This window comes from Esox lucius, chromosome 16, assembly GCF_011004845.1.
Source record: "Esox lucius isolate fEsoLuc1 chromosome 16, fEsoLuc1.pri, whole genome shotgun sequence".
Classification (NCBI taxonomy): domain Eukaryota; kingdom Metazoa; phylum Chordata; class Actinopteri; order Esociformes; family Esocidae; genus Esox; species Esox lucius.
In genome coordinates this window covers 20,912,575-20,923,897 of record NC_047584.1, presented here as the reverse complement: position 1 = coordinate 20,923,897, position 11,323 = coordinate 20,912,575, and the positions used below count along the sequence as shown (strand labels likewise).

Here is an 11,323-nt window from a genome sequence, read left to right as displayed (position 1 = left end):
CAACCCTGCTCCTGGGCGCCCCCCTGCCCAGCATGTTTTAGATCTCTCCCTGTTCTGTCACACCTGAATCAAATGATCAGCTCATTACCAAGTCCTTCATGAGCTACATCAGGTATGTTAGGGCAGGGAGAGATCTAAAACATGCAGGGCAGGGGGGCGTCCAGGAGCAGGGTAGAGAAACACAGGATTAAGGTTTGAATTCTGGTCCTTAACTGTCCATAACCAACTCAATGTTAAAGACCTCATTGCAGTACTTGGACATATGCTCTTCTTTCACTGGTCTTTTTTTTTTGAAAGTCCACACTGGATATGTCATTCATTTATTGTGTCTTAGGTACAATAAAAAACTACAACTACCACCATGGCAACTCCCATATAAAGTTATGCTTTCATCGCTCAGAATGAATGGGATGTGGGAAGTAAATTGTAATAAGAACACTGGTTAAAGTTAGAGCTACTTCTTGGGATTAAAGGTAAAAATAAAGGCAAAGAATAAATGAACTGCATAGCACAAGGATTGAACCTGCAAATTCTCTGAGCCAGAGTTTGCGGTTTACAACCCATCCATCCTCCCAGTCCATAACACCCTTGCAAGCCACAAGTGGGGACCTGGACAAACGTTGAATATTGCCTTGGATCTGATGTTTCCTCCCTGTTGTTATGTCCAACTCGCTACAACACACATAAATAAAGGGAATAATAGGAAAAACATACTGTACTTCCTAATTTAATAGTGATTCTAATACCCTGATTGGCCAGCAAGCACAAATCCATTCACCAGTCAGCACCTGTCCTCAGAGTTTTACCACAACACTCACAGAAAAGATAAAAACACATAAAAACATAACAGTAGGTGGCATTGTTATTGAAATGGTCCCTTTGACAATAAAAAAAAAACAAACATGTAAATTGTTAAACTGTAAATTTAAAAAAAGAATAAAAAGAATATAGATTTGATATAGTAAAAAAAGTTACCAAATAATAAAATAAATGAATAACCTAATTAATAAATAAACACATAAATATACATAAATTCATGAGTTAGGCTAAATTAAGTTATGTTGAAGTTGGGTGTCACACGCAATCTAGTTTACATCATCATGACAGTTGTGAAAGTGTCAATGGAGCAACAGCAAATGGTATCAAATGACCACTGAGGCACTTCATTATTACACTCCATACTATTCAAAAGACAAGGAAAAATAGTTTGTTTGACCAAGGTAAATTCAATTTCATGCCAGTCTGCTTCTCTCCTCTGTGATAAGTCCCATCCTTATAGGCTTCAGCCTGGCCCCGGTCCCTCATTCACAGTAAAATAATGGGCTACTCCAGAAAAACACTAGCACTCAATTACCAATTGACAACACATTAGAATATTCAAAAGCTGTGAGAGGCGAGGATGGCTGCAGAGGGATGTGCTGGGGCTGGTGAGAAGTCTGCAGATGTCACTCAGTCCTTGGTGTGATGCTGCCATTGGCGTCCTGAGTTAATCCCACTTTATCCAGGAGAGCCGAGCTGTTAGATCTAGAGGTAGACAGGGAACAAAAGCAGAGCAAACATGGACCTTTAGATGCATTTTAATGATCCTTTAACAAGTCGCAGGTTTGGACTGAGCAAAAGGGGTACACTTCCACCTCAATGCCCATTCTGAATGACTAGAGAGGAGGCCCAGCGAATTGGTTAACGAAACTATACAGCCAACCACTGAGAGCATTGAGAATACTTGTACTCAGACGAAGGAGTGCTTCATGAGCACCGTCGAAAATATAGACAGCTGGGGTAAGAAACACACAACAAACAAGAACAAAGCAAGCTGTTTAAGAGGCACACACTCAATTCAGAGCCAATGAGCTCTGCAGTTAGCTGACCAAGGCATTTGCATATCCTTTCCTTCTCTTGGTGACGATTTAATTTTAAACATTTGGTAAGCTTCTTCATTCTTCCTTGGGTATAGCTTGTGTTTTGTTAGCAATTTTGTGAATGGGGGTTGGTAATGTCCTGCTGCTAACAGTCCCAGAACATAGGATGTGGGCTGGCAGTCAAATGACAATATACATTTATCTGAGTAAGTTAAGATTTACTTTACTAGAGGGGACACTGACCATCATACAATGTACTTTAAGTAAATTGTCTAATTAGGCCTAAGCGAAACATCTGCAATTAAGCTTTTTACATTTTCCATATTGAATGCAAATATCTAGGCATATGTCTAATCAAAAACAATTTCAGGCCAAAAGTATGCATTAACTTGGCACCTGTTTAATAATAATATATTATAATAATAATACATTTTATTTGTAGGCGCCTTTCTAAGCTCTCAAGGTCACCATACAATACACAAATCACAATAAAGATAAAAACAAACAGAACAATGCTAAAAGCAGATGACCTTAGTAGACCTTTGTACCTAGAATTACAAAAGGTACTGATCAGAAAATATACTGTACATTACTCCAAAATGGTACTGACAACATATTATTTTTCAATAATTAGGACCTAGACTAGCCTATAGAAATTGTTGTGCTCACCGCTTGTATTCCAAATGGCATTGGTTTGATTCTTGTAACCATTTTTCATGCATTCGTCCACATATGACTTAGGGTCACAGCCAGACATAAGTATTTCTCTCAGGAGGGCGATGTAGGCAATGGCAAGTCTCAGAGTATCTATCTTTGATAGGCGCTTCTCATAAGGAAAGGTAGGCACGTGGCACCGGAGCTCTTCGAACGCAGAATTGATACTCAGCATCCTCTTCCTCTCCCGGATGTTAGCAGCGTGTCGCTGGATCTTGTACGGGTGATGAGGCACAAATTGTCGCTGTCTGTACGTGTTCATCTCGTGGGGCTCGTCCACCGAGGAGCTGTCCACTTCAGCACCAGCACCCAGGCCCGGAGACTGCGAGTCTAGGTCGGTGAAGGTCAGCGGTGCGTCGGGAAACATAGACTGACCACCCAACGAGGACCAGGGCGAAAGTTGCCCAGTTACTGCGGTGCAATCGAAGAGCAGAGTGTCCAACTGAGCCTGGAACTGGAAGTTAGTGTCTATCTGGCCCCAGAAAGCAAAGTCTGTTGAGCCATCTTGATCCAAGTCAAATAATACATCTTCCATTTTAGTAGTAGGTTAAATTGATAAATTCGACTCAACACTATGTCTTAACCCGGCAGGAAAAAGATTGTAGCTGGCAGCATTAAATTATTTTGTTGTTTACACTTCAGTCTCTAGTTCAAAGTGCCGACAGTTTAAAATAAAGTGCTTTTGATGCACCCGGTAACACGATATCTATGGACTGTGTGACGCGGTGGGACACATCTCGATTATTAAATAGTTCCCGGGCTTCAACGTGTCGCCGCGGGGGCTCCATCCTATTCTAAAGGCTGAAAAGAACTTCATTAGGAGATATGTGCCCCACTAATAGACCAATTGCTGCCTTATAAACAGCGTACCTTGATACAAAGGAATCAACCTGATCTTCATTACCTGTAGAGAAGAAACATGTCCAATTAAAAAAACGTCCCTGAAGTTGCTTTCTATAAGGACTAAAGAGTAGCCTGATATTCACAATGAAAACGACGCTGAATATGTATTTAATATATGTATGTAATATTATTTTCTTGAGAGGCCTTGTGCCCAGCTTTTCCGCGCGTATAGAATCTGATAAAACGAGAGGCATGTGAATGGGATAGCTTCAGAACTACGCACGAGCCACACAATACTGTTACAAACATAGCACTCTTAATTGTCATGCAACGTAGTCCCAATTTAAGATTCATTAATGTTGATAGTCCCTAAAAAACGAGCATTCATAAAAAAATGTCGAGGGGTTGGCACATCGATATAGATGTATGTATATATTCGTAAATATTGTTTTAGGCCTACTTGCTTCCAGCAATAACCTAAGCCAATTAGCCTGCATTAATTGCTTATTGTATTTTGTTTGTAATAGCCTATTGCATGCTTAAAATAAACGTATTACTCATGCAAATACATCAAGGTCTTATTTATTCGTTTTGGGTTATTTTGGCCTACTCACCACATAAAACAAGTTCATTCACAAATTACAGGCTAACGCCTTTATTAAGTATGGCAATGGGCACAACACGTCATATCACAGCCGAAATGTAGTTAACACTTGACAGAGACGAGGATGAATTTGATGTTAACAGCTATCCTCCCTCTCTGAGAGACCCACATAGGTTTTATGAATGCTCAATGTGTTATCCATGTTTTCCACCATCCAATTAATAATAATTATTCTAGTCATAGTGAAGGCCTCCACAGACTTCCGAAATCAGCTTTCTGATTAGCCAACATAAGTAAACATTTATAATTAAAGTAACCTCAAAATGTCGAAATGTATGTGTTACTAATTTTAAGATTGAATACATACGTTTACATTTGTTTTTATATAATCTTAACTCGACTGCATTTAAAAAGGTATTTTTTTTTATGTTAATTTATTTGCCACACAACGATGCTTCATTTTGTAAATAGCTTGCAGGCAGCCTTGACCATTCACACAGCCTATTCTTAATAAATTCGTGGATTGTTTGATTACAAACTTTGGCTTGCAAGCCAGCATGTTTAACACAAACAAGCAATAATCTAACACAGAAGACACGAAGAAACTACATGTTCTTCGTTCAAAGGTGTACTTTATTTTTTCACTAAAGGTTATGACCATATCTGCCTCTAACAAACGGCTTCCAAAGTTTAACAATTCGTTTCAACAATGAATGCTTTATAAGCCATCACACAGTTTTAGCTATTGACAACAGAACACTTCCACTTTGGGTCGCAGACAAAGGGTAGACTGAAGAAAAAAGAACAACACTGATATACATATTACACTAATTTGACAAGATTAATTATGATTTGATTTGGCCAGATTAGAACAAAGTTCTCTTTTTTACCAAGTAATGCTGTCTGAGAACTCATTATCAATTATAACATCTAAACATCAACATGGTAAGCAATTGGAGTTAACTGCATTTCTCATGGGCAGATTTATTAACGTGCTATAGGGATTCGATGTATAAATATGTTTTTTATTTTACCCTAATCGATGGAAACACAATTCTCCGCTCCCAAAATACGCATGGCTGATTTCCCTCTGTTTATTTCATAATTTGGTTAAATTTTGGAAAACCTTTATTTATAAATACATATACATCTAAAAAAAAACAACAACAATAAAATTGATTAAATAACTCTAATGAATAATCTGTCTATACTCAAATATTACCATAAACGTTTTGCTTCCACGATTTGGATTTGAATGTGGGAGTTGAAAGTAGCCTATAAATCCGTTCTTAATGAGTGGCATTCCAATTTGGCCCTGTATTATTGACCAATGCTCTAGTGACATGTGTCCTCGGTCAAACTGTTTTCAATATTATAATAGGTAATTATATGTTAACAGAATGATGCTTTAACGTTTTGTTCAATTATGTCAAAAGGTATACATAAAACAATTTAATCGATACAAAAACCTACTGATTTATAAACCTACAGAAGTACAAATGCAATGCTTCATAGCTGAATTAGGGCAGGAATAGCAGATTGATGTTACATAATATGTTATTAAACGTTGTATCTGAAGTTTTCTTTAAAGTAAATGTATTTTTTAAAAGATATTAATTTGGGAACAAATTACAGATCAGAATGCACTCACTACTGCAAGTCGCCCTGGATAATAGCGTCTGTTAAATTACTTAATGTAGGTTAGCCTGCACAAGCCGTACGGTATAGGCTACACAGAATGCTCGGTCAGACAAGGATTTAGAATGAAAGCCAAGCAATTCTCTTGGCACAACAGCATAGGATTTCAATTGCAAGCTTGTTTTTTCAAATTAATCAAGTTGTTATGGTGAAAACGAAGAAGTATGAATAATTTCCGCTCTGCTCTTGACCTGAAGCACCGCCCAGCCCAAGAAAGGCTGTCAGAACCTTCTGCCAGACACTGCGGCAGGTCGCTCACAGCTGACAGCCCAGGTTTAGATTGCGGTAAAGAACGCGGCTGTCAAATGCAGGGCGCTCTATATTTACCTAACAATAAGTAAGCCTATCTAAGTCGGGTCTGCTTTCAGATGTTTTCTTTCTCGTTGCCTGCGTAATTGGCAAACATATTAACTGGCCCCTTTTCACAAAGAAAGATGCCTTCCTCATTCTTTGCCTCCGAGGTACGTCACCATTTTATAAGTAGCCTGTTACGTTTACCGAGAGACGGAATAGGAAGCAAGACATCCTACTACATCTTTTTTTATGGTAAACGGCCTGAATTAACTATCTTCAATTATTCACGGTTTTGGTATGCCTAGTAGGGCGGGTCGGGCACATCCGAATTCCCTAAACACTGTGCTTTTTTATGCAGGCTGGAAAGTGGAATCGGTGGAGGCTACGGAACACATCTGGCCGCAATTAGTCACTGGGTTTGAAGTAGTCTCGACTTTGGAGTTATTTTGAAGAAAACAAGGATCTTAATGAAAATGACGACAAAAAAAAATCTATATCGATTCCAACCACACCACACCTGTCCTTTCATGTTCATTTGAGTAATGTGCTCATTTGGGTGTGTGCAATTATGTAATTTCCTCTCCTTTATTAAATTGTCAATTTGCCCCGAAAAAAGTTGGATAACAGAAAGAGCAAGGCCTAATAGCATCACAAACTCGTATGCAACATTTAAGTAGCCTATAATACTGATAACAAAATAGGCCTACAACTGAAAACTAGCAATCCATATTTTAAATCCACTAACACTTAATTTAACCCCAACCCTAACTTAAACCTAACCTTACCCCTAAATAACCTAACCTTTATGCCAAATCTTAAACCTGTATGTTTTTCCTAAACACTAAACTGGAAATTGCATTTTCCCTAGCGTGGAATTCCCCCAAAAACTTGTGGATCAATTTGTCCACTTTGTGTACACATCAACCTGAATCACACACACACACACACCCACACACACATATACACACATACACACAAAAACAAAATGTGTCTTAAACTGCCGTAAATATGACACTGTCATACAAAAAAAAAGCCTTTAGCGCATTAATTCAATTTGAATTCTGTGTCACTGAAGCAAATGTTGTTTGTTTGAATGGTTGAGTGAGCGTCGTGATAAAAATCTCTGTCCAAATACCTGTAGGAACTGTTCCACTGCCGGGGGCATGGCATAGCAGCCAAGTGTAATCTTTTGCGTCTACCATGTTTGCAAACAGCTCTTTTAATCTTGGCTGAGATAGGAACCCTAGACTGCCATGTCTGAGGTGATTGCCCTAACTCTTTTTGTTTGAGGTAGAAAAGTAATCTGTAACCACAGATCTAGGATCAGATTGTCCCACCTACAATCCTAATGTCAACTATCAGGTGGGGGTCAAAGATATCTGACTATTCTTTTTTGTGGTGCAATTTAGCAACACAATTCAAATACTTCCATGGATGGTCTGTTTATCAGGCACTTCTGGCAAAAAGGTAGTTGACTTTCTCACCCAGTATGCAGGTCTAATTGTTTTTGTTGCTCAATACTATAATTATCATTATCTGGGCCTGAAGGAAATAATTGCCCAGTAAGGGAGTCTCGAGGACAAAAATATGTTCTGGTGATTTCGAAATGTCAAAGAGACGTTCCGGTCCCAGTCTGTCCCTGAGAACCTCTACCAAATCTCACCATTGCTCTCACTGGAGATTGATTAGATTTGGGCTTGAATGTGATTGGAGGACCCCGTCACGGCCAAGAGCACTTCCTGAATGTAACCAAGTCAACAGGATGTTGTTTCCATGCCTCACTGCACCTATTTAAGAATGTAGAAAAAACAGTCTGCATATGTATCTCCCAGTCAAATGCATGGTGGGGGGTTATGTCACATAGTTATTCGCAGCAGATACTGTTTCAATTTAAATATATGTATACCCACAGATTACATGAGAACATGCTACCAATTTTTGTTTAGCAATGTGCTGGCCTATGTGAATAATTCATAAACATAAACAGCTATACACTCAAGCAGCACTGGGAGTGTGTATGTTTACTGTTTGTGTGGGTGCGTGCTCTTTTTTAAGGGGATCTACAGAAGGCCACAGGCTGGGACACATGGAGTCACATTCTCTCATTAGAACATTGGGACAGTTCTCCCTGGCCTTGGGCCTGATCCCTCTCTGCAGGCCTGCTCTGGAAAAGGCATCAACCCAATAAACCTGGCCCTGCACAAACATCCCATCAGGGGGATGGACTGACCAAGGGCCTTAAAGCTTACTGCCACCACTCTCTGCACGGATGACCCTTTTTTAAATTGTCCATCCAGAGGAGTGCTGGGCCACTAAAGTAGAGGTTACAATTTGTCTTACAATTAGATACTATTGTTTGGTCTATAGTTCCACTTTGACTGTTACTCCATTTTTGCTGGGTTTCTCTGTAACCTTTTGTAGTTGCTGCACACACGACCCTCCATTTTCTCCATTGCACAACACAGGACACAGGATATTTCTCAGTGCGATAAAGCCTGTATTTAATGTATAAAAAATGTCACAAACATATTTTCGACAATGTGCAGTTGCTAATCTTTTTCTTGGTAGTGCAGCATAGCTGGCTCACTTTTGCTGTTTGTGTGTGTCTGCACTTGAGTGAGCAAGGGAGAATGATTAAGATAAAAATAAATCTTGCCAGAGTCTGGGGTAACAGTCTAAGTTCCGAACTCCAGACCACACAGGGCCCCTGGCGATGGGGGTTCGAACCCCAGCTCAGCCAACTGTATACTCATCCTCCCTGTCTCCCTCTTTGTACCTGACATAGCCTCTCCTTTCTACTGTCCAGCCAATAAAACAAATATATAACACCCCAAAAACATCTTTAGAAACAGAAAGAGAGTGTGTGTGTGTGTATGGACCAATCTAGGTTTGTGTATGACACGTAAGCACAATAGGATATCACTAATGTTCACACCTGTGGTTGAATGGTTCAGTGTCAAACTTGATTATTTTAATCAGATCTACAATCCTAGTCTCCATTTTATCTCCGGGGACGGAAACAAATGCCAAAGATCAGCACTCTTGGTCATTTGAAGGCGTGTGAAAATCACGAGTCAGCTGGTTCACGCTGGACCTGGATGGAGTGCAGGACTGAGTTCTGTAGACTTCCTCTAAAAATCAGGCCAGATGTAAATACCATAGCAGCTATACCCCAGTGTCTCCTCTCCACCTCAAAGGAATAAAGACTGTTATGAGGCTATCACGCACAGGTGTACCCAGCCCTCAGGAGATAATATTAGTAGTCACCAGGGCTTCCTCAGTCTCCACAGAGAGAATCCGGTGGACACGTGATCAGACTAATGACCACCTGGCCTGGGTTGTTGCTGGGCAGAGTTGACAAAGGATTTTGCTTCTGCATTGTTACTCCATTGCTCTGGAAGCAACATATTCCTCACGCAAGAGGTGTGCGTGAAAGGAAATGGTCGAGAACGAAAAGTGGACGGGACAAAGAGGAAGGTGAATTGATCGTTGAGGTGCCACAGACGGCAACAGTCTACATTTTCTCAAAGAAATGTGTTCCTTGTCATGTGACTGACTTATACATTAGATTTGTAGCGAACATACAGCTCTGGAAAAAATTAAGCCAGAACGGGAATCAGCTTTTCACACTAAACTATACATTATTATGTATTGGAGAGTTTGCAAGATCTGGAAAACATATGTAGTAATATTTTCTTTCATTTTACAAAGCCTCCATTTTATTCCATTTAATACCAATCGTGATACAAGCCAATTTGTGTGTATCGCAATTTCCCTTGACTGATAAAGCTATTGGGTGTCACTGATGTTCCTATCAGCAGATATACTGCTAAATGTACAAGGTGTCAACCATTTCTCTCTTTCTAAACGACTACAACTCTGTAGAGATTATACTCCCTGCTTTGGCGCAGTCCCTCCCCTTCCTGGGTATTGCTAGCCAGCTAGCTAACCAACTTAACATAACATTTTTGTAAATGATCTTACATGTTGATATTAAACCATACACGTTTGAACCAGAGTAGGTTTATACAGTATAATATCATTTTGTTATACATTTAGCTGACACCCTTACCCAGAGCAACTTACTGTAGTGAGTGCATACATTTCTGACCTGGCGCCCATGGGAATCGAACTTTGAGAGACAGTGGTAGCAGGATCTTGGGATATTGTACCTGAAATCTTCTCCTGCATATATCTTGTTGAAACACATTCATATACGGATTGAATAATGTTTTTATAGATAACAATCTACCTAAGAATGTATAGCCTACTATTAACAGATATGGTCACTATTGTTAAAATTATTGTTAAAACTGAAAATGTTTTGAGCTATGCTTATTGATATACATGCGTGGGGGAATTAACTTTTGAGATCTGTGGTTAGCAGTCTACTATAAAATGTATAGTCTGGTCTTTTTAGATATGGCTACAGCTGTAAAAACTGCAGGTTTACTACAACATTGGAGGAAGTGCGATTAGTCTACGTAACTGTGCAGATGGGATCTGGTCTGCCTGTCTGCTGTATATTGTACATGAGCAGTTGTATTTTTATCACTCATTAAACAGCTTCAGTAAACATAAATTCAATTACTTTGCTGTTATTCTTGCTACTGAACATTTATTAGAAGAAACGTGGCATCCTTCATAGAACTACCAGCTTTAGTGTAAAGTTGAAAAAGCATGAAAGTAAGCATGGAAAAGCATGAAAAAGCTTGTCGAAATTAAGTTATTATTGTATTGTTATTAGAAGTTATTTCTAATAGTAAAAGTGTGTCAATGTTGGTGTTTTTGGCAACTGCAGCTGGGTAACTGTGAAGGTATAGCCCATTCAGCTGGGTAACTGTGAAGGTATAGCCATTCAGCTGGGTAACTGTGAAGGTATAGCCCATTCAGCTGGGTAACTGTGAAGGTATAGCCCATTCAGCTGGGTAACTGTGAAGGTATAGCCATTCAGCTGGGTACCTGTGAAGGTATAGCCATTCAGCTGGGTTACTGTGAAGGTATAGCCTAAGGTATAGTTTTTCAATACCTTATTCATGTCACTTATTCAAGACAAACGATCCATTTGCTGAAACAAGGAGACTGGACCTGTGCACTGGCATTGAAAGCAACTCGTTAGCCCCACTAGAACCCCCGGGGGAAATCCATAAAGACGTGCTGTTTTTGTAGCCTATTCACATGGAAAAAAACTCCTCACAGTTTTTCATAACTTATTCATGGACAAACGATGCATGTGCTTAAACTACTACTTGGACCTATACACCAGCGTTTGAATTAACGCCTTTTTGTGTAATTAATTTGCAAAAAAAAT

General features: G+C 39.5%; 1 long non-coding RNA gene across 1 annotated transcript in view; it reads right to left on the bottom strand.

Annotated features, from left to right (window-relative positions):
* Positions 1-1,051: 1,051 nt before the first annotated feature.
* Positions 1,052-11,323, bottom strand: part of LOC109616720 — a 28,944-nt gene continuing 18,672 nt past the window's right edge. Inside the window, exon 3 of the long non-coding RNA XR_002197962.1 lies at positions 1,052-1,524. This is a non-coding gene — a long non-coding RNA (uncharacterized LOC109616720). The remainder of the gene's footprint in view (positions 1,525-11,323) is intronic.